This window comes from Heterocephalus glaber, unplaced genomic scaffold (genome assembly GCF_053883595.1).
Source record: "Heterocephalus glaber isolate CG9 unplaced genomic scaffold, H.glaber_assembly_v1.0 deba00001600, whole genome shotgun sequence".
NCBI classification, from domain to species: Eukaryota; Metazoa; Chordata; class Mammalia; order Rodentia; family Bathyergidae; genus Heterocephalus; species Heterocephalus glaber.
Window position 1 is genome coordinate 1,253,647 of NW_028258372.1, and position 22,109 is coordinate 1,275,755.

The 22,109-nt window shown below is 45.4% G+C and overlaps 1 long non-coding RNA gene across 4 annotated transcripts in view; it reads left to right on the top strand.

Moving 5' to 3' along the window:
* The first annotated feature begins 6,968 nt into the window (after positions 1 to 6,968).
* LOC101718928 (uncharacterized) overlaps positions 6,969 to 22,109 on the top strand; it is a 52,877-nt gene continuing 37,736 nt past the window's right edge. For all 4 annotated transcript variants that reach the window (XR_015444461.1, XR_015444462.1, XR_015444463.1 and 1 more), the window contains exons 1-4: positions 6,969 to 7,175; positions 9,437 to 9,547; positions 18,941 to 19,125; positions 19,988 to 20,106. This is a non-coding gene — a long non-coding RNA (uncharacterized LOC101718928). The remainder of the gene's footprint in view (positions 7,176 to 9,436; positions 9,548 to 18,940; positions 19,126 to 19,987; positions 20,107 to 22,109) is intronic.

Consider the following 22,109-nt stretch of genomic DNA (forward strand, 5'->3'; position numbering starts at 1 on the left):
TGTGTTTTTGCATTTTCCACTAAAAATGGCTCAGAGGTTGTAAATTTGAGTTTTCTGCACTTCGGCAGCAACATGGTTTTAATACTAAGGAACAGTCTCGGTACGCCATCTCAGAGAGCTCAGCTGTGTATCTCGAGTGTATGAGGGGTGTAAAGCTTGAGCACAACTGTGTGATCCACTATGGTAGGCATGCCATAGCCCAATGTTCCTGTGTGTGCCTATGAACACCTGTGTAACTCAAGCTGAACACAGAATGCAAGGTGTGGACTTTGGGTCTGTGTGAAATTGCACGAGGATCATTGTACTTCAGTGTTCCGATTCCATCTCCCAAGGAATAGTTAGTTGCAAATTTGGTTCTTTTAGGAAGACCACTCTGATTACTCACCCCTCCTCAGATTGTGTCTTAGTTACCTTTCTCTCAAAATATCCGACACCCAAACTTAAAGGAGGAAAGGTTTATTTAGCTCACAGTTTATAGAGGTTTCAGTGCATAGCTGGCTGGCTCCAAGGCAGGGTGGCATTGCCGAAGAGAAACAGTCCATGGCAGAACAGGCAGGGCAGGCACAAGGGCGCAAGCAACAAGGAGCAAGGGACAAGCAGCGGTGGCCCTCTTTCTGTCCCTTACATCCTATCCAGGGTACCCACCTGTAGGGCAGGTAGCACTCATACACAGGGTGGGCCACCCTTAATCCTATCATCCTACCTGAATCAATTCCAGAAGCACATCCTTGATCCAAGCAGCACATGCCCTAGATCCAGCCACTTCCAAAAAGCCCCACCTATGACTACATGAGGCTTTGGGGGGACATCTAGACACAAGCTGTCACAGATTGCTCCCTTAACGCTGAGCTTCCTAAGCATGCAAATTTCTAAACTTGCTGATGCATTGCTCAAAAGGGATCTGCAGTGTAACCCAAACATAGTTTTCCTCTCATGAGAAGCTTTTTCTTTGCTTAGGATTTTCTTCTAGTTGGAATTTGGTCTTTATCACATCTCCTCATAACAGACTCAAGCCATAGGTGGTAATGACTGATGTGGAATTGACTGATGTTTATGGGGAGATGGAGAAGAAGGCTGCATAAGCTACACCCAACAATTAATGAGGTGCAGGTTTTCACCTCTTTGCTCAAAGTTCCTCTATCCATGGGCCTCAGAGCCTCTGTCTTCCTCTCTCTGCTGTCTTGTCTGTCTGTCTCTTTTTCTCTGCTGCCTCTGTCTCTCTTTCTCCCCTCACTCCTGAATTTCCCGAAGTCTCCAGCTGATCCTGGAAGATCAGGATTTGCCAAATCAAGCACATGTCCTTCTACTGGAGAAAGTACTCCTGAGTGAATTAAAGCCTTCTCCCAGTTGCCAAGCTATGTCACAAGGAGCTGTCTTGTCCTTTTTCACATGTCCCCCATTCTGCTTGCATCCCGTCTCGGCCTCTATTTCTCCACACTTCCTCCAGGGCTGTGCACAAAGCAGGTTCTCAACAGATGCATGCCATCCAGTCAGGTTCTCCTTTCTGTTCCATCACTTGCCTGGCATGGCTCTGGGTACACGAATACTCACACAGGTAAGCAGCAGAGGCGTAGTGCATGCATCTCGGGAACACAGTGTGTAAGGGCTATGACACTGGGCCATGAGCTAGGCACAGCTGGGGTTGGTGTCAGCTCTGGAGGACTCAGCCCATTCCCCAACTCTGCCTTCAAGTGCATTCCTTTTGTTATTTTGCCTGGTTGGCTGGCAGGGTCTTCTTCTCCAGCTCCTTTTGTACCTTCCTTCTTGAAGGATCTGGGCCAATCCTGGAGATTTCCAAGCCCAACTTCCCAGGCAGGACTTTGCCTCCTCCTTCATTTATCCTGGAGCAAAGTTGCTCTCAGCCTCTCCAACCTGGGGTCAGAATTGTCCAGGCTCTGCTTCTGAGCCTGCTCCTTGCTATTTCTCCACTGGCCTCCCCTGACCATGTGGAGACCAGGAGGAAGATGACAGCAGATGACAAAGGTGGCGATGTACCAACCGCATAGAGGGCAGTGGGGCCGGAGGGCTAGGTGGAAAGGAAGAGTGGATGCGACCGTGGGGAAAGGTGGCCTGTTGTCCTCTGCATGTAGCATTTCCTGTTGATTTTCTTGTGGTATTTTTTGGAAACACAAAATGAGAGATTTGAAACAGATGCAAAATGGCAGGAAGGAGCTGAGAGTCAAAAAGGAGCTTTGAGATATCTTTTTACCCAGCACCTAGGCAGGCCATGAGCACGCCTAGAAGACAGGCTCCTCCTTGCCTGGTCCAGGGCGAGCCTGTGCCGGTGAAGAGCGGTCCGTGTCCCCAGGCTAATTCCCGTCAGGAGGCCTGCGCCTGCCTTTACTCTTCCTCTCTGCCACAGGCAGCCCTCATGGAGCTCCAGGACGTGGGAGCGAACCTTGAAAGATGAGCAAGATTTGCTTTCATAATATTTGTGAAGGACCACAGGTGTTTTCCTTTCCTTCTCCCAAGGCCTCTGATTGAAGGACGTGTCCGGCACACCTAGCTCCTCTGCCTCGGCCTTAATCAGACTCATCCTGCCCTCCTTGGCTCAAACCACGTGCTGAACCCTTCCCACTCTCAAGATAGGTGCACGAATGAGCTCAGCGCCCTTGCTCACCTCCGATTTCCAGGTTCTGGCCCCTTCAGGACAATCCCCGGCCTCCTACTCTCGGGGTTTGCTCCCTGAACCCATGGTGCTCCCTGAGCTCTCCCTGAGATACCCTAGGTCCCATTTCTGTCCCCTCTGGCTCAGAGCTGGCCCGCCCAGCTTCCTGCCTCATCTGGCAGCCAACCCTCACCCCTCCTGCCCAGCATGCCCTGCTGAGGCCCCTGCCTGGCAGGACATGGCGCCTGTGATGACTAAAAATAGAGTTGTATAAAAGAACGGTGGGACCCAAATAACGTCGGCAGCAGGAAATGTAATGATCCTCCAAAAATATGGCCCCTGTGCTTCCCCAGGAGCCCTGTCCCTGCTTCAAAGCCCATGAACTATCTTTATTTTGCATTCAAACTATCTTTTGGGGCCAGATTTCCTTCATAACACAGTTTATTGCAAAACGGATCTGAAACCCTAGGGAGTTTATCTGTAGTTAGGTTTTTTTCTTTTCTTTTCTTTTTTTCTTCTTTCCAGTAACTGTGAGTCGGAGGTATTCCAGCCATTACTAACTAAAGGACTACTCTGTTTCATGACATCTAATCAGGTGGATGTCCCACTGGGAGGACAGATTGTGCCCTTTCCTCCCCCCTCTGGACTGAAGAGATAAAGAGATAAAACTCATTGGTTGTTTTATTTTTTAACAAATCAACAGCATAGTCCTCCTGTGGAATCTTCTCAGGCACCCATTATGCGTACAACTGGGTTTAGTGGGGAGGCTGGAGGGCCTGTGGGGGGAAATTTTGTCCTTCGAATGGCTGGGCATTGTCTGGTCTGCAGAAGTTCCTATGTGGGGCCATCTTGGATCCTGGCAGTAGAGATGGAAATGACCTGAGCTCTCCTCGGATGCCTGAGAGCCCAAGGTCAGCCTCACTTTGCGGGCAGAGAGGGTCCTTGTGTCAGGAGCAGTGAGCAAATCATTTCCCAGCATTTTGATCTCCAGCTTTGTGGACAGCGTTCAGGATTCGGAGGAGCCCAGGCTGGAGTGTAAGCGCCACATCTAGCTCTAGTCAGAGTCAGCGTATGCTGACTCTTTTTTTTTTTTTCTTTTGGTCTGATTTTCTAGCTGAGACAGCAGAAGAAATGATTCACTGTACCTGTGTTACATTTGACCACAGCAGAGGGCAGAGCTAGTCCAGAAGGTCACGGGTCCAGGGTACATGACCAGCAGGGATTGTTTCAGTGTGAGCGAGGCTGGTGTCTCAGAGGTGGCCCAGGAAACTGGATGGCAGTAGAAGTTCTAGATCCACCAAGGGACAGAGGCATGCAGTCCAACACCTTGTCCCAGAACCCCAGGGACCACCATTCCTCATTTCTGCTCCTTTGGTCTCATGGTTTGCACAAATCCGGAGATGACCTAAACTTCCACCTCATCTTTCTTCCCCTGGGCTCCAGCCAATGCACTGATTCTTCTCCATGTGGCTGTCATGGCTCAGAGGTCCCCAAGAAGAGGGTAGCTAAGGCAGGAGCAACATCAAGGTGTGGCCAGGGCCTCCGTTACTGTAAACTGGAGCCTTCCCAGCTTCCTGTCAGCCTAGTAGCTATGGTGGCTCTGGCTATAGCAAGTCCCTTCCCGAACCTCTATTACTTTTATCCATGCTACCTCTTGTGGCAGCTCATGTCTTTTTTTTTTGGTACTGGGGATTGAACTCAGGACCCCATGCTTGCCAGGCAGGCACGATGCCACTGAGCTACATCCCTGGCCCCAGCTCATGTCTTGAAGTAGGGCTCACTTTTCCTTTGTTCTGAAGCTCTGGGCTTTGTGAACAGATTGGCAGCATTCTGCCTGCACTTTCCACGCGGCTGTAAGTCCCCCTCCTTGACCTTCAGGGTGGGCTTTGAAGCATGACCTTTGGCGCTTCCACAAGGGCACCAGCCTCTGTCTCCTCTTCTTAAATGCAGTCCCCGGAGGCAGGAAACAGCTTCTCTGCAAGGTCTTAGTCCAGGGTCTGCACACGGCTGTGTCCTGAGCTCAGATTTTGGTGATGAATATGTGGCTGAGGACTTGTAGGAACATCAACAGCTCTACCTCACCCGATCTCAGGTCTCAAGGAGCCTCTAGGGAAGGCCCAATGCTGTCCATGCTTCTGGTAGGAGAGTAAGGGACAGATTTCAGAGGCTCAGAAAGACACCTGCCTATAAGCACCTTTCCTTCTGGTTCACAAAGCTCTTTTAATGTAAGGCACATCCTTTGTTGAAATGTGGAGACTGTGGTTTGGAGGCTCTGGGCCTGGGCTGGCTGGCTTGGATCTTGGCTCTGCCTTTTCCTAGACACTGAGTTGCCCCCTCTACCTCTGTTTCCCTGGCTGTGACATGGGGATGATAAAGGGTTCTACTTCACAGGGTTATTATGAAGTTGAAATGAATTAATACGCTAAAGCCTGGAAAAGAGCCAGTGTTCGCTAAATAAACAAACAAAAGTTTCCGGAAAAGGAGTGATGATTGCACTAATTCCAGAAAACACGAAGACAAGACGGGAATGAATGGCTTTCTTCCACCACATGCAGGAGACTGGGAGCAGGTAGCAGGAGCTGCTGGGAGAGTGAGCCAGTTCAGAGCAGCCCCTGGGGCCTTTTCAGAGCAGTGACCAAAAAACTAAGACATACAGTCACACGTTGAGCATCTGCCCTAGGCCAGACCCTGGGACGAGGACCCTGTTGCCCGGTTCATCCTCACAGAACCCTTATGCCCTTCTGTCCCTGTGGATGAGACTCTTCACAGTTAGCCGGGGATGGCACCAGGAGGTGGAGGCTGTTGTCCCCACCAGCAAACCCTCTACATGCACACCTACAGATCCACGGAGGAACTCCTGGTCTTGATTTCCTTTCACACATAAGTAGCAGCACCAGGATGCTGCAGTTTGTATTACCAGGCAGTAACTGGACCCATGGGAGGAGCACTGGGCAAGGAGCTGGAAGACCCAGCTTCCAGTCTGGCTCAGCCACTTGCTGTGCCAGCAAAGACCGGGTATTTACCTCTGCTGGGCAATAGAGTGGGAGCTAAGAATGCTAGGGTGTACAGTGAGGAGCAAACGAAACCATCACATTTATATTCACCAAACCATAAGCACTCACTGTATTTCCCATCATTACAAAGTAATCTAGGAAGCACACTTGAATTGCAAGATTGTGGTGTTCCTTCCTATGAGTTTGGACCATGTGAACCAGGCTTGCTGGAGCCTGCTTACGCCAGCCAGGCTAAACTTTAGGGTGTCAGAGCTGGGGCCCCTAACCCTGAGTTGTAGAGAAAAGACCTCCCTCTCTCCGTCTTCAGGCCTCACCTGGCTTTTGGCCAACGTCTTCCCTCAATCCGTGTTTGCGGTGGTGGGATGTTGGGAAGGCTCCGGACTGCACAGGAGAAGAAATGTTTCCCTGCAGTAAAGAAGGATATGACAGGTAAGGGGATACTAGCAACATATCCAGGGTTCAGTTCAGTGGTGTGTCCGTGTTCACCTCAGTCCAGGGGCCGCTCTGGTCTTTCCCAGCCTGGGTCTGTCCTGGCTGGTTCATTCGGCCTGGACAAAGCTGCCTGTGTTTTGGGTTTTTGAGCGTCTCCTTAATTCTTTGCTCTGGGAGATGCCAGCTCTGCCCCCTTCTGCCTCCTGGGGACATCGTGGGAGAACATCAAATAGCACAGTCACCCGGACGGCTCCAGTGAGGGACACACACCGGCTGACACATGCCAGTGGAGGTGTTGGCACCATGACATCCGGGAGGATCCAAGGAAGGGGACACCGAACTTCAGGAACAGCTGGCCCTTCCTCAGCACTGCCCCTGTGGTGGGTGACCCCATCCCTACATGACAAACAGAGAGGACACTCAGACACCAGCATCTTATTCTGTTCATGCTGATGTTTTATTAAAAATAATAAAAGGTTATCACTTAAGTAAAATGAAAGAATCAAGAGCTACTGGGTATGAATAAAGATTGTTTTGTATGGCAAGGCCCCAGGAGAAGCAAATTCCTTTGGAAGTAGCCCAGAGCGTGGCATTTCTCCTGCCTCCCCCTCTCAAGGCTAGTTCTGCGGGGTTTTTCACTGAGAGCCCCAGGATGGAGGAGAAGCTATCTTCTTAGCTCAGAGTTCCCCTTTTCCAAAGGGAAGGCAGATTTGGGAAGCTGGCACTGGCCCTGCCCAGATGGCAGCCAGCAGCTGCCTCTGGCAGGGGGAAGTTCTCACTGTCGGCTGCTGGCTGCCCGGCCCCTCCCGCTCCCTGGCGGAGCAGCCTGGCCCTTGGAAAGATGGGCTGTGAGCGCAGCTCTGCCAGCAGCTCCGGCACCCTGACCCAGCCGCTCTGTTCGGCTCTGGCTCCAGGCCTGGCCAGTGGCCTCAGCTCCCTGTCCTACCGCAACAGGATTGGCCCCGTGCTCAGTAGTACAGTTCCTGATGCATGGGCTGTGGCACAGGGACAAAGGGCAGGGTGCTCAGAGAGAGAGAGCAGCCTGGCCTTGAAACCACAGGCAGATTTGGGCGACAGGCCTCAGATGCCCAGGCTGGCCAGGAGCACCCTCTTCCCTCCAGGTACTGCTCTGAGTTCCGTGCACTCACTCTCTCCGTCCTAGGAGCATCTCCTTCCTTCCTTCCTTCCTCCCTCCCTTCCTCCCTCTCTTCTCTTTCCTTCCCCTCCTTTCCCTTCACTTCCTTTCCATTCTCTCTTCTTTCTTTTTCATTTTCCCTTTCTTTCTATTCCTCTGCTTCCCCCCTCCCTCCCTTCTTTCCTTCCTTCTCTCTTACCATCCTTCCTTTCCTCACTACTTCTTTCTCTGCCTCTATCCTTCACACTCTTTTCCATCTCACTTCCTTTCCCTTTTTCCTCCTTCCTGCCCTTTGGCCTCTCTCCCTCCCTCCCTCCCTCCCTCCTGCCCTTTCTTCCTTCCTTCATTCCATTTCCTCCTTATCTCTCTTTTCTTTTTCTTCTCTCATAATGTATTTCTCCTACTTTCTTGCTTCTCTCCCCCTTCACTCTTTCATTTTTCAGCCATTCTTCACACCTTATGAGCCCCGCCATGATTTCTAGGAGAAACTAATGTGACTGTATTCGGCCTTTCTGTGAAGAGCTCCACCCAAGGAGGCCACCTGAGTATTGAGATGAGTCTATGACAGTTAATGGTAATAGAATGTGAGCACTGTAAAGCACACAAATTACTACTAATACAGAAGAGTCATTAATTTCTGCTCGACCTACTTTGTGGAGAATTTGGCTGAGGAGCTGCCACTACTTTTTTTCAATTTAGTTGCTCACTCTGGTTTTTAAGTTCCTGAGAAAAAGATTTAATATCTTTTAATTTGGCTGGAAAAATGGAAGGTTGGCCTTTTGTTTCTGTTCCTACATATGACTCAGGTTTGAATAGTTAGTTATAATATTTAGGACCAAGGTTTGCTCTGAGTTTCTGATTGGTTTTATATCCAAATAACTCAGCAGGTATTTGTTAAAAACAAAATAAACTGGGGCATTAGGCAGCTTTCTATCACTGTAAGAAAGTACCTGAGATAAAGTTCTAACAAGGAAGAAAGATTTATTTTGGTTTTAAGGGTTTTCGTCCATGGTTGGTTGTCTTTCTTGCTTTGGGCCTGTGGTAAGATAGCACATCATGGTAGAACAAAGCTGCTGATCTCATGGTGTCTAGGAAGCAGATAGGAAGAGGAAGGGCCAGGTCCCAGCGTCCCCTGCAAGGCCATGCCCACAACGACCTCACCTCCTCCCATCAGGCCCTACTTCCTGAAGTTTCCATTAGGTGATAGTTCCACAGGCTAGCGACCAAACCTTCAACACTGTATTTTCAGGGTACATTTCAGATCTGAACTGTAACCCTTGATGTATGACATTGTTATATGTTTGTCTTGGTTGGGTCATTTCTACTTAAAGATGCATTTGAGATTTTAGTGAAATGTGCTTGGTTTCCTTCAATAACAGTTTGCTCTGAAATATACTCTTTGTGACTCTCCCTCTCCTCAGTTGGAAAAGTTACACCAAGAAAAAGAAAATTTCACCACATAATTACCTCTGGCATTTTTTGGTGCCTGATTTGGAAAATTCTCTTTGAAATCAGAAGCAGCTACAGAATCAACAGCAGAGTCTCCAAAAGCACCAGAATCCAATGGTTAGGAGCTGAAGCTCCCATCTTGTACTACATCTTGAAAGCACAGGTGTGCTGCCCTGGAACTTCAGGAAGTAGTGCAGATGTTTCTTTGTCATTAGCATCACCCTGGTAACATAATTAGTATGTACAGTTAAAGGTGAAGGGTAATCTTGAAGACATCAAATAGTCCTTTTCACAGTGGGAGGCAGGCCGTCGGCTAGGTGGTTTAGAAAAGACTACCGAAACACTCTGCATGTTTGAGCTAATGAGGAGGTCAGGGGTCCAGTGTCATCTGAAGCAGTTGGTGACACCACAGAATGTGAATATAGACTGTACCCTGTTCACTGCCGTTTTCTTGCAAAGGAAATGAAGTTTGCCAATATGATACACAAATGCAACGTATTGTTATGATTGCTTATTTGAAAACTTGCTCATAAATACCACTACACAAGTATTTATTGCAGCTTTTATCATAATAACCTTCACTTTTGTGGTATTGTTGTGGTTTGTTTGGGATTTGTTGGCTTAATTTTTTTTAAAAACATAATTCATTCTTTGGGGTGTATGAATCTGAGGGTTTTGACAAATGCAAGGAGTCACAAATGTACCACCATAGCCGTGACATGCAGTGGTTTCATCTCCTCTCTTTACCCCAGTTCTCCTAGGTCACCCTTTATATTTACCTCTTCCTTTGTTCTCCAGGCCTGCCAGCCACCGATCAACCCTCTGGGTGTTTCCAGTGTGCTCTGGAGCCTTACAGCACGTGGCCCTTCACCCAGCAGTGTGCACTGCCATGTGTGCTCACTGCTGCAGGTATTGGTGGTTTGGTCCTTCTTACTGACAAGCAGTGTCCCCTGGGCACTGGCACAGTTTGCTTTTCCATTCGCTTGGTGAAGGGCACTTGGTTATGTTCAGTTTGGGGCTGGGATGATAAAAGCTATGATGAGCACTGCTGAAAGATTTTATGTGAATACAAGTTTTCATGTCTCTTACTTAAATATCTAGGAGTAGAATCACTGGTACATGTGTTTTTAACTTTATAAGAAACTACTAAAAGGCAGTGTTTTGCATCCTTACCAGGAATGTTTGGGAATTCTATTTGCTCCACATGCTGTATCTGGTGTGATCAAATTTTAAATTGTCATCATTCAAATAGTTATGTAATGGTCTCTTATGTTTTATTTTATATGTTCTCAATGATTAGTGATGTAAAGCATCTTTTCACATACTTATTTACTATCTGTATGTCTTCTGTTATAAATTATCTGTCCAACATTGCAAAAATTTTCTTATATTTTCTTCTAGAAATTTTGTAATTTAATATGATTCATTCAGAATTAAGTTTTGTATATTTTATGTTGAGATTCTTTCCTTTCTTCCATTTTTCTTTTCACGTGTAGACGCTCCACCAATACCATTAGTCGAAAAAGACCACTCTGTTGCCTGAGCACTGTGGTGGAAAGTGAATTGACTGTGTTTGTGAGTCTGGTGCTGGAGCCTTTGAGACGGTATTCCTGTGCTTAATGCCTCATGTCACAGTCTCTGCCTCTCAAAATAAATGCTTTCCCTAGGATCTACAGCACCCCAGATGTGGCCCAGTGCCCCTTAGTGCCTGACTAGATGGAAGAAAAGAAGTTTTGGCAAATCTAGATTAGGACCAACTTTGCCCCGATGGCAGTGTGACTTTTTTGCTTAGGACTTTTTGACCTTGAAGAAAGGCAGGTGAGGCTCAGTGTGAAGCTCCATGAAGATCAAGGAAGGAGTGGCTGGCTGGGGGAGGACCTGGGTTTGTGCCCTCAGTGTCCACATATTTGCATAATTCCTTCTGTCTCATTTTATAGTGAAAAGATGGGGTGAAGGGTGTGAGTCAGTATGAGAACTGGTGTGCTATGGGGTTATAAGCTCTTTAATAGAAAGCCCATCTTCCCTTGTAAAAAAAAATAAATCCCTTCCCTCTACAGTAAGCAAGCAGTAGATAGATCCTCAGCATCTCTTGTTTACTTCCTGCTGCATTGGGTCAAACAGGTAATTACACAAAAAATGTGTTTTAAGCCTGAGTTCCCATTATATTCCTTTTTTTTTTTTTTTTTTTTTTTTTTTTTTTTTTACCAAAAGGGTTATTCTTTTACAATTTTGGAACACAAAGCATGCTAAGTGGTGTCTTTCTATTGCTCAGATGCTTTCCACCCATGCCACTCAAACCACCATCTGTTAGGAGGGTGGGAAGGACACTGGCAAGACCCCGAACCCTCCCTGCTCCGACCCAGGCCTGACTGCCCGGGGCTGTGCCCGTCACCTGGGAAAGGTTTGCAGAGCCTAGTTTCCGGCTTGGAGATTTCATCTTCTGGGTAGACTCAGCTCTGCCTCCAAGAAATGTCTTCCACATCCATGGACAGCAACCCTTCATTCATACTAAAATCTCTGGAAGGCTTATCCTATGAAAATACTTTTGTGTTTCTGGCCAGTCTTGCTTTCTTTTCCTTTATAAATCATTTACACATCTCAAGTCCAAATACTGACACAGGGGACAGTGTGTGATTAACCTCTCTCCACTCCAAGAAGTGGCTAGCATCAGTGATTCTTCCTTCCAAAATAGCTGACACCAAAAAGACGTTTGTCCAGAGCCCTCTGGTCATCTATTTTCCTTAATGTCCTTTTATGAGGGACCTTATCAAAAGCCTGCAAGGAAATCCAAGTAAATTATGTTCCTTGGTTCACCTTTACCTACTATTTCATTATCTTTTTCAAAAACAATGTGACATAGTTTTCAACATAATTAAAGGGGCTGCAGGAAGAGAACTTTAACTACTGGCTGACAGTTTCTGCACTTGCTGGGCAGAGCTGGGTCACTGCTTGTGTTCCGCCGCTGCTTAAGGACACTAATTCATTCCCCAGGCTGTCTGGTGAGGTCAGCCACTAGTTCAAGGTGGAAATGACAAGTTTTTCAGCTTTCAAATGTGCTGTATTCAGCTCTCCCGAGAGAGCCTGAAGGAAGGAAACCACAGGTTTATCCAGGTCTGCTCCCGAGAAAGAGGAAGCCATGAGAAGAAGCAAGTCCGGGTAGAGGGAGGGGTTAGCTGCTCCAGGAGAGTCTCGGACATTCTCCAACAGCCCTCTGCTTTCCACATGAGAAGAGGAGGAGCTGATGGCAGAATTTGGGAAAACTTTCCATGTTCCGTGGGAGATGTGGGCAGCGGTTGGTAGAGTGAGAAAGGGTTGGAAACAATTAAGCTCACACAACCAGTAGCAACAGTAATAGAAACGATGCTAATCACTGTCATGATAATCGCAACCAAATTTTCTGAGTACTTTCTCTGTCCAGGGCTAGGCAGGTGCACATTACCAAGTGTGGTAGATATTATCATCCTCATTTGGAAAGGAGCAAAATAAAGCACAGAGTATGCAAAGGATCTGCTAAAGATCACATGGTTTAAAAATTATCAGATTGAAGAGGCAATCCGCTCCTAATTCTGAAGTACATGGCTTTTCGTGATACTACCTAGTCAATTCTTAGTTCCTAAGAGGCAAAATTTGCCCAAAAGGTAAATATTGTTGGTTAAGTCAATGTTCTAAGTACTATAATATGAATTGCCAGTTTGCATAAACTAAGCATCATTGTTGGTTAGAAAAAAGCAGATATTATTAATTTATATTAATGACTCCCAAGGGCATTCAGGGTTGTAATCCTCAAAGCATCTTTATGACTCTCCACTGTCACTCGCCTGAGAATTTGGAAGTGTTAGTCTACAAAGCACTCTGGCTGACAAAATGCTTGTAATGTTGGCTCTTAAAGTGGAAAGGAGCTAGTAAGGAGAAGCAGAAAAGCTTCCATTTCTTTCTGGCTTACTTCTTCGTTTCCACTGGCCCAATGCCTATTTTTCCTTATGTCCTAAGAAATGGGCCATGTTTAGTCTTTTCTGCGACTTCAGAAAACCCGTCATAATTTTCCTCCCACATGCTTTGTAGGACATGATGCCTAAATGTTGGAAAGCAATTTTGTTTTAAATGTACACTTGATGACGATAGGAATTTCTGGGGTACAGCTTGATATTTTGATCCATGTATACACTGCGTCATACTCAAATCAGGGTAGTTAACATATCTAGTACCCAATTCTCACTTGTAGCTACCTGAAATACTCAGTATGATATCGTTAACCATAGTTACCCTACTGCGTGACAGAACACTAAAACTCCTACCTGTGGTAAACCGTACAGACTCAGCTATCTCTCCAGCCCTCCCTCCTCCTTCCCAGCCTCTGGTAGCCACTATTCTGCTCGCTACTTCTATGAGACCTATGAGACCAGCTTCTTCAGATTCTGTCCATAAATGAGATTATAAAAGCATTTTTCAAAGCATCTTCCACATGCCTGCATCTTCTCCCTGGATGATCCTGCTGGCTGCTGTGTTCCGAGACATCATGACCCTTACTTTCTAGTTTGTCATGGTGCATGGGAAGCATACAGAATCTAGGGGAACAGGCTGGTACCCAAAGGCACCTCTACCAGGCCGAGCACTCAGCCAGTGGCCCAAGCACCAAGCTCCTGCTTTTTTAAGAACATTGCCCTTCCAACCAAGAGCCCAAGAAGGTGAGCAGCCAGAAAAGCAACTTGAACTTTTCTTCAGTGAATGGATGTACTAATGGGAGAGAATGCACATATGGGAGCCTGAAAGAAAAAGAAATTATTCTGTGTAACATCACAGCTTGGAACTTGGCAGAGAAAGAACAAGTCTTCCTTCTTAGGAGGGGAGATAGCCTCACTGAGGTCAAGCACAGTGCAGGTGAATGGTTTTGTGTCCATTCTCAGGGAACATGGCACCAGCACTGTGTGTTCCTGCAGAATGGAGTTGTCACTGGTCTCTGCAAGATGAGTTGGACAGGGCTGCAGGGAGCCAGGATGGTGAAGAGAAGCAGGGAGCTGGGTTCCAATCCAGCCCTGGCACCTTCAAGCCTCAGTGACTTTGACTTACTTATCAGAATTTCAGTTGTCCATCTATAAAGTAAGAATGTTGTCCAACTTGTATGGGTTTTGGGGACTCTGTACAATAGTATATGTGAAGTGCCTGACACTAGTGAATAATTTATTTCTCACAAATATCTTGGACAGTTATTCAGAATGCCAGATATAGATTCATAACACACCTAGGTGTGGCTTTATGCTTTCCATAATTTCCCCACTGTTGGTAAGGATGTAACATTTCTTAGAGGAAAATGTCATTACATTTTCCCTCTGATGATGTGAAAATAAGTATTTTTTATAATTTAGTAAGAGGTGAAAAGTTTCACAAAGTTATACAGTTTAGGTGACATTACATGAGTTTCTATCTAACCTGCAATCTCCCATTTATATGTTCAACCTGTAGCTTGTGAATTGGACACACACACACACACACACACACGTCTATACATTAACTATATATTATGTATTTTATATGCAGTCCAAGACAATTCCTCTTTACTCAGTGTGGCCCAGGTGGGCCAGGCATGTCTAGCCCATGGCCAAAGGTTGGACACATCTGCATCTGGGCCTTTGGCTCGTGACTTTGCATCATTACTATCATCTGGGGTTAAAAACCACAAGCACTACCTTCAGCTGAGTACAAAGAATGGGACCTTTAGAGTCTAATATTGTTCTCATCTTGCCCTGACCCTGTGTTCCTTGTCTTACTGGCAACAGCCTTTTCTGGGTAAAAGTGCAGTATTTCAGAGACTCTCCTTTCCCCTCCCACTTGTAGAATAAAATGGCCTCTGGTGGTGCCAGGACAGGACCTTGGGTTGGCTTGTCACCTCTGAGTCCTTCTGGTCTTTGCTGCAGGATGGATCTGGCCTGTTCCCTGGGTCCTTCAGGCTGGCAGTCATGGAGTGGCTCCTTTGTCTTGTGTTTTGGGGTTTGTACTTAATCCATCCCGTGGTCCTGGCCATCTACCTCTGGTGGTGGAGTCTGTATGGTTTGTAGTCATCTTGTCCTAGCTCCAGGGCCCTGCATGTCCTCTGGCCTCTCTGAGTCCTGCCCTAGGACCATGCAGAACTCCTGAATTCCATGTGGACCCAGCACAGCCTTGAGGAGCTCTCAGCTCTATCCAGGCCCCTAAACAACCTCGGGAACAAGAGCTACCTGGAGGTGGCACCACACTGCGAGCTTTCCACATATATGCGGCCTCCAGATTGGGGTACTGAGATTCTTCTGATGTTCTGGATGTGTTCGCAGGAAAGAGAAGAACAAGTCCCAGTGCTCCGGGAAATTCCCAGTGTGGGGAACAGGGGAAGGGACCTACGTAACTGGCTCCTCTCTTATTACCCTGTCTTTTCCATTTCTTTCTCCTCCCTGTTCCAGATGGCTCTCATCACCTGGACGAGTGATAATGTCTCTTGCCATCGTTTAATCTTTAAAACTGGAAAACATCACAATGTCACTCAAAGCATTACATAATGGAAGCTATTGAAACTTAGAGGTCCCTTTCTCTCAAAATTTAACTTTCAAGAATGTCATTTTATCCAGCACTGAAAGAAAGCCCTAATTTGATGATAAGTATAGAATAATGACTTCCTTTTTCTAACTGGCATTTACCCATCACCTAAAGACTGAGAAAGGTTGAATCAGTGAATGAAATCCATAAGGAGTCATGAATTAAAGGGAAAGGAAGAGCATATTATTTTAATGATGGAGTTTAATTTCCTATATAATAATATAATGCACACATGTGCCTGTCGGAGTGGTTTGCAGATTATGTCAGCTGGATCATTTGCTGTCACTTGGCCACTTACATGGATCTTATGAACAGCAGGAGTCTGCTCAGTCTGCAAAAGTGGTCCCCAGACAAAGTCTATGTTGAAACTTTTCCCAAGACCTCTGTCTTTCCTAGCCATTATGTTTCCTTGTTTGAAGCATCTACCAATTTCTATCCTTATGGATTTGTATAAACACACAGTAAGAGTTAACTAGCAGTTTTTGTCAGTCTCTTTGGTTAGGAAGTAGCCTTCAACCCTCTACATTAGAGGAAGCTGTAAAGTTCTTCCAAGCAAAACTCCTTCAGAGCATTATCGGGACATTTAGCAAACATGGACTGTGAGTCTTTCTGTATCAAACCGTCGATCTAGGAATGCGGCATCTCTCTGTCATAGTACGGAGTGTGGAGGAGACAAAGAGTGCATTGGAAGAACATCAAATATACCACGCAGCAGATTGCCCCCAAATACACCTTATTTTCTTATTTGTGAAAAATGTTTGTGCTTTGTAGGATCTGTTTTAACAATGTCCATATCAGTGCCACCTGATAACACAGTCATTATTGTTCTCCTTAATTCCTAAAAGTAAGTACAGTTTTACTCAGAATGAATTTGCAGCACTGTAGGGGCTGGTGGACTGAAGGGAGGCCCAGTGAGGCAGGGTTCCCAAAGAAAAGAACGCACATGGGGCAGACATTACAAAGCAGGAACCAAACTTTAATTTCCAGCACAGAACTTATAGTAGCTCTTTATCAGCTTAGCTAAGACACAGTAAGACAAAACATTCTGGGTGAGCTTGCAGGCCATGTGGCACCTGTGTGGTTGTGCTAATTCATTACGATAGAACAAAGCCCCATCCATCGTGTGCCTGCACTAAACGACGGGACTGTGTCCTCAGGTGCCCTCAGATGCCCCCTGGGCTTTGACACATCTCACAGCAGCCTCCTACACCTTTACCCTTTTCTGCAGCCTGGCTTGTCCCTCTGTGTTCTTGATTTCTACCAAGCTTTGCAAAGACACAGCTCCCTCCCTCTGATTATCTATGACCTGGAATCCTTAAAATTCATGGAACCACTTTCTTCATGGAAACTTCTTGGGCATTCCTAGTCAATGCTGATGCAGATTCTTCTTCTGAGCTCCTGTCACAAAGCTGTCCTTACCTCACTGACCGCAAAACTAGACCAAGAGCTGCGTCCATGTCTCAAATTTATTTGTATCTTCCATAACACTTAGAAAAATGATAGGCCAGTTGAAGGTGCTACATAAATTAATACACACATGCCATGGGCCAAGCCTGAAGATGGCCCTTTCCCTACTCCCTTTCTCCTCCATAGACTGAATAATCAAACAGACACAATCTGTTTGACAAAGATTGTAGACCCTGGATGGCACAGCCCCAGGAGATAGTTACATCATGTATCCTTCTTCCTGTTCCCTTTCCGCACATGCGCGGTCATGAGATAATCATGCTATGTTCAGCCTAGGCCACTTTGGCCACGTAGCACTAGTTATCCTGCCATCTCTTCCTGTTTGTCTTACACTATAAATAAAGAGCACTCTGGACTCCAGGTGGTCATTAGCTCCTAATAGGCCATGGCTTCACCTGGTCTCAGCTTTCAAGCATAATCTTGGTATGTATCCTCTTTGTTGTATTTCAATTTTGTTCATCTCCCACCACTCTTCCTGGGTTCAGACCCTAAACTGTGCGAGTTGTGGCATACACACTTATCCATGATACTAAAAATAGTTAACACCTAGTATGGCATGGACACTGACCATTGACAAAGCCTCTACCAATTAATATTGTCTGAATATCAGCCATGCTTTATATACATCTCAGATGTGAGCATCTCAGATGTTCACAATGCCATATAGGGTGCACACAGTAATTCCCATTGTACAAATGGAAGATGAAGGGACTGGGTTTCAAAAAGTTGAAGTTAACTGCTCAAGGATATGCAACTGATGATGACCCCAGGACTCTCTTCCTTAGCACTTGAGCTCTCCCTACTGTACTGCACCAGTTACCTGCTGGGTGGTGGATCAGGTCCTCTGACCCCTCAGGCTGAGGTGAGCTTTTCAAAGGAGAAGAAGTTGAATGGCTGTTGAGTCTGACCTGGGTATGTGGATAATCAATGCACTTAGGCTAAGCCATCTGCACAGTGGGGACCTGAAAGTCCTGGGGAACTATCAGTCATAGGCAGTTTGTGCATTACCTTGCTCGGGTCAGATGATGTGGTCAGATGTTATTCTCCAGAGCAGAAGTTCTCGTTGGTTATTCAGTGATTCACAGTAGGTTTCTTGAAATCTCTCAATGCTTCAATTTGTCTCATTAGTTAAACAGGAAATTATACTTGTTCTAAATTCCTCATAAGTAATTTTAAAGTACATTAAACTTGTGTTTTTAATGTAAAAATACGATTGCCCAAGCATCAAGTTGGTGATTGAGAAAAGAAAGAGAAACTTATCTCAGTTTGATCAGTTATCAATGAGGAATCAAGTAAATGAATGATGTAGTCTAACACAGCACAGTCAGTAGAACACTGACCAATCCCGTTTCCTATTCCAGAACACATAGGAAGCACTACTTTCCTTCTTTCAAAATCTGGTTGAGCCCAGGTGATGGTATTCTGGCCCCTCAAATGAGGAGAGAAGTATGCAAACTACTTCTGGCTGTGCTCCTTAAAAACACCTTAGACAATATTCCACATTTCATTTACCATTTCACAGGAAGCTCAGAGAGCAGTGGTTTAAGATTCCATGTTCAGAAGATGAAAGGACTCTGGGCTCCTAGGTTATCATTTGGAAGAGAGCCTGCAAAGAAAGCTTCTAAACTTAAGTTGGACAGAGACAGGAAGGAGAAATAAACCTGTGTGTGAAATCCCTGAGACTGTTACTACAACTGAAATTCATTACTCTAATATAGAAATCAGTATCAGAAATGAGGTGTTGACATAACCAAATTGGATTTGCCTCTTACACTATCCTAAACATATAAGTTTTATAGCCCAGCAGCAGACACAAACCAAACTAACACTGAAGAATTAAAAAATAAGAATTTATGTTTAGCAGTGAAAAATCATATGGTATAAATATTGCTACTAAGAAGAGATAGGTCTATGTGCCTATTATATACATTTAAAGAAAGTCGTTAGACAACAAAATTTATTAGTATTATTAGCTACAAGAAAGAAATGAATCAGGGAAAAATTCTTGAGTTTTCAAACATAAATAGAATAGGATATATCTAGTCCAGAAATCTGGCCTTATGTAGTTGGAGAAATAAATTGTTTCAGAACCAAATGATAAAATTTAGAACTAAGAAGAATTTAAGTGGCATATATGGTGATACCTTAGTTCACAAACTTCATTTCTTCCATAATTCTGGTTGCAAACCAAACTGGATGAAAACCGAATCAAATTTTTGCATAAGGTCAACATTGAACCTAACTGTGGAATTTGATTTCGTTCTCATCCAGTTTGATTTCCAACCAGAATCATGGAAAGAATGAAGTTCATGAACCGAGGCACCACTCTATTCTGTAAAATTCTCAGTGGAATGAAGTGATTTGAAGCAAAAATCAGCTCAGGAGTATGGCCTTCCCTCCTTTCATTTCTGATAGCCTCCATGCTGATGCTGAGAGAAAGGACTGAAGGTGAAGAGGTAAAGGAAAAACAATAAATTTGATAAGAAAAATCTCTAGAAAATACCTCTAGGTCTGGTTACTGGCACCTGGGCCTGACTGAAAACAAGTAGATCATATGCCTTCTAAGATTTTGAAAAGTGTATTGCCAAGGTACCCAGGGGCCCAGACTTCCAAACTCTTTGTTTGTTTAAGGCCTAAAACAATGTTTGCTTTTCTAACCCGTCCCAAACTGAGTAGAGACCAAGCTCCTGGGGTTGCAGGAAAGCACGTTTCCCCAAACCAACTACATGTAGCCAAGATGAAGAACAAATAAAGGAGCCCACCCAGAGTTGAATCCACACACCTCTGCTGTACCTAGATAGAAAGGGCTGTCCTGTGCTGACAGCGATTCAGCATGGCTACAGACATGGTGCTCTGTGCTGTGATTTCCTTTTCCATGGTGCATTTTTCCCATTTTCTCCCCACAGTTCTACATGGGTAGCGATGGTTGGGAGAGGGATATAGATAATGCCTTTTTGACATGCAGGCCAGCACAACTGGAGATGCCATCAGCCAATGATCATGCCAATGATCAGAGGATAGTGATGGGTGGGGCCTGGAGCTGTCTCATTTGGAGTGGGACAAGTGTGTCCTGTAAGAAGAGTAACATGGACATTTGGTGCCTGAAAGTGCAGACTAGGTCCATAAACTTCTAGCAAATCATCACTTTTGTGTTTCTCCTGGGGCACGTAGAACACGTACATCCCCTAGTCTCTTCTGTAGTTAGACCATGGGGTCCTGAGCTGTGACCAATGGAATGAGCAGAAATGATGACTGTGACTTCTAAGCCAAATGCACTCAAGGCGTTGTGTCTTCTCTACACCTTCTCCCATCTGGCAGCTGGAGGAAAAGGTTTCCAAGATGGAGGAGCCACATGATGGGAGGAGCACAGGTTGCAGAGTTGTCACTTACAGGAAGGACACTCAAAAGCACATCTAATCCAGACCACATGTTCATGAGTAAGTAATGGCCTTATATGGGATTGAAGTACTTCTCTTTGGAATTTGTATTTCACTGTAGGGTGCACTGGTTACTGTGAAAAATTTACAATTCTAAATGGAAGACTAGTTCTAAAGGCTGAGGGATTATTTCTCTTGACAGGAGTGAAATCGTCCTCTCAATCCATTATCATTATCATTGTCATCTTCATCATGTTTGAATCAAAAGATACTTTCTGAGTATCTATAATATATTAGGCACCAAGATGGATATTGGAATAGAGAAAGGAATGAAAGGTTCCTGGCTTTCTCCATAATCTGGTGGGAGAATTATACATGTAAACAGATAGTAAAATGAAGAATTATATCTGAACAGTGATGCCAGGACCATGCAACACAGGTAACATTTTGAAAAGTGGATGGTGAGAGATAAAGAGTTGCATGAAGAGAACACAGATAACAGCTTTTAAAGGACAAAGAGGGATTTTTCTAGGCAAATAGGGCAGATAGAAGGCTTCTAGGCAGAGGAAAAATATACATGGAGGCATGTAGGTATGAAACTCAGAAAAATGAAATTGATTTTTACAGTTGGAGATGAAAACCATATATATTATTCTCATCACCAACCTACCAAAAATATTTATAAATTTCCATACAGGTGGCATGTGGATTTGATCCGTAGTTTCCAGAGAATCTGAGTCTGGGGAATGCAAGTTATAGATTAAGTATGGATCTTGTGAGTTATCTCTGTAGTTTGCTCACTGTGGGCTGTGGGCCATGTCATTTGACTCATCTTTATTTCATTAGTGCTGCTGTACTGGAGAAAGAGCTCACATTTATCCTACCTGATTCACAGAACCTTTGAGAAAATCCAGTATGCAAAGTGTATGAGACCTGGTGTAACATCACCAGTTTTATTTTATTTTATTTGTTATTTTATCTTATTGTACTGGGGATTGATTGTACTTAGGGCTTTTGCACTGAGCTCAGCCCTTTTTAAATTTTTTGAGACAGGGTCTCAGAAAATTAGTAAGTTATCCAGCTGGGGTTGAACTTGAAATTCTCCTGAGTACTGGGATTCTGGACCTGCACCACTATGCTTGGGTTTATTTTTTGTTTTAATTTTTTTGTGGGGGGCACTGTGCATGCAACCCAGGGCCTCATATATGCTAGGCAAGCACTCCACCACTGAGCTATGGCCAAGCTTGTACTGTAAGAAGATGCCTCATGAAAGAGGGTTTCGGGGTAGGACCCAGTGTCGTGACAGTTGGCATACCATCATGCTAAAGACTCATTTTACTTCTTGCTGGTGGTAGTTGGCTGGTGTCCTTAAGCAGATCCTATGTGAGCTTGCCAGGGGACCCACTCAGAAGTGCTGACATGCAGAAGCCCAGGGGGCAGGCTGGACCAGGTGGGGGCGCCGATTCAGTGTTCGGACTGAGTACACCCAGAGCAGGAATCAGGATCAGCACGTAAGAGGGAAAGAAACATTTCTGCCCAAGAGTGGCTGGCTTTAAGAGTGAGTGGGAAAGGCTATAAGAGGGAAAATAAATCATCAGATCTGAAGCCAAAAAGACAAGGAAGGAATAAGTCATGATGTGGAACATAAGTGGTATCTGACAAGGGTCTCAGACTAAAGTTTCCAGAAGTGAAGGCATCGAACGCTGGCGTCCACTGCCTGGGTGAGGGGCGGGAGAACATATGCTTACACACGAGGGGTCCAGGCTGGGACCTCAGTCCTGACCCTGAACGTCATTGTCAAAGTCCTCGGGCTTGAGAACTCCAGGTGAAACAAACACTTAGCAGCTGTTTTCCTGTCATCTGCTACCCTCCCCATTTCTAGAGGGCAAGGCAGAGACTCATGACCTGGCAGTGGCACTGAGGAGACTATGAGGAGACCATGAGGCAGGAGACAGGATGCCATTGTCCCCCATAATTGGAAGAACGGCCCCAAAGCACTTTATTGTCTCTCAGTGATCATCATGGAGCTGTGACCCATGCATCTAAGCCTGCTGAAGCCTATT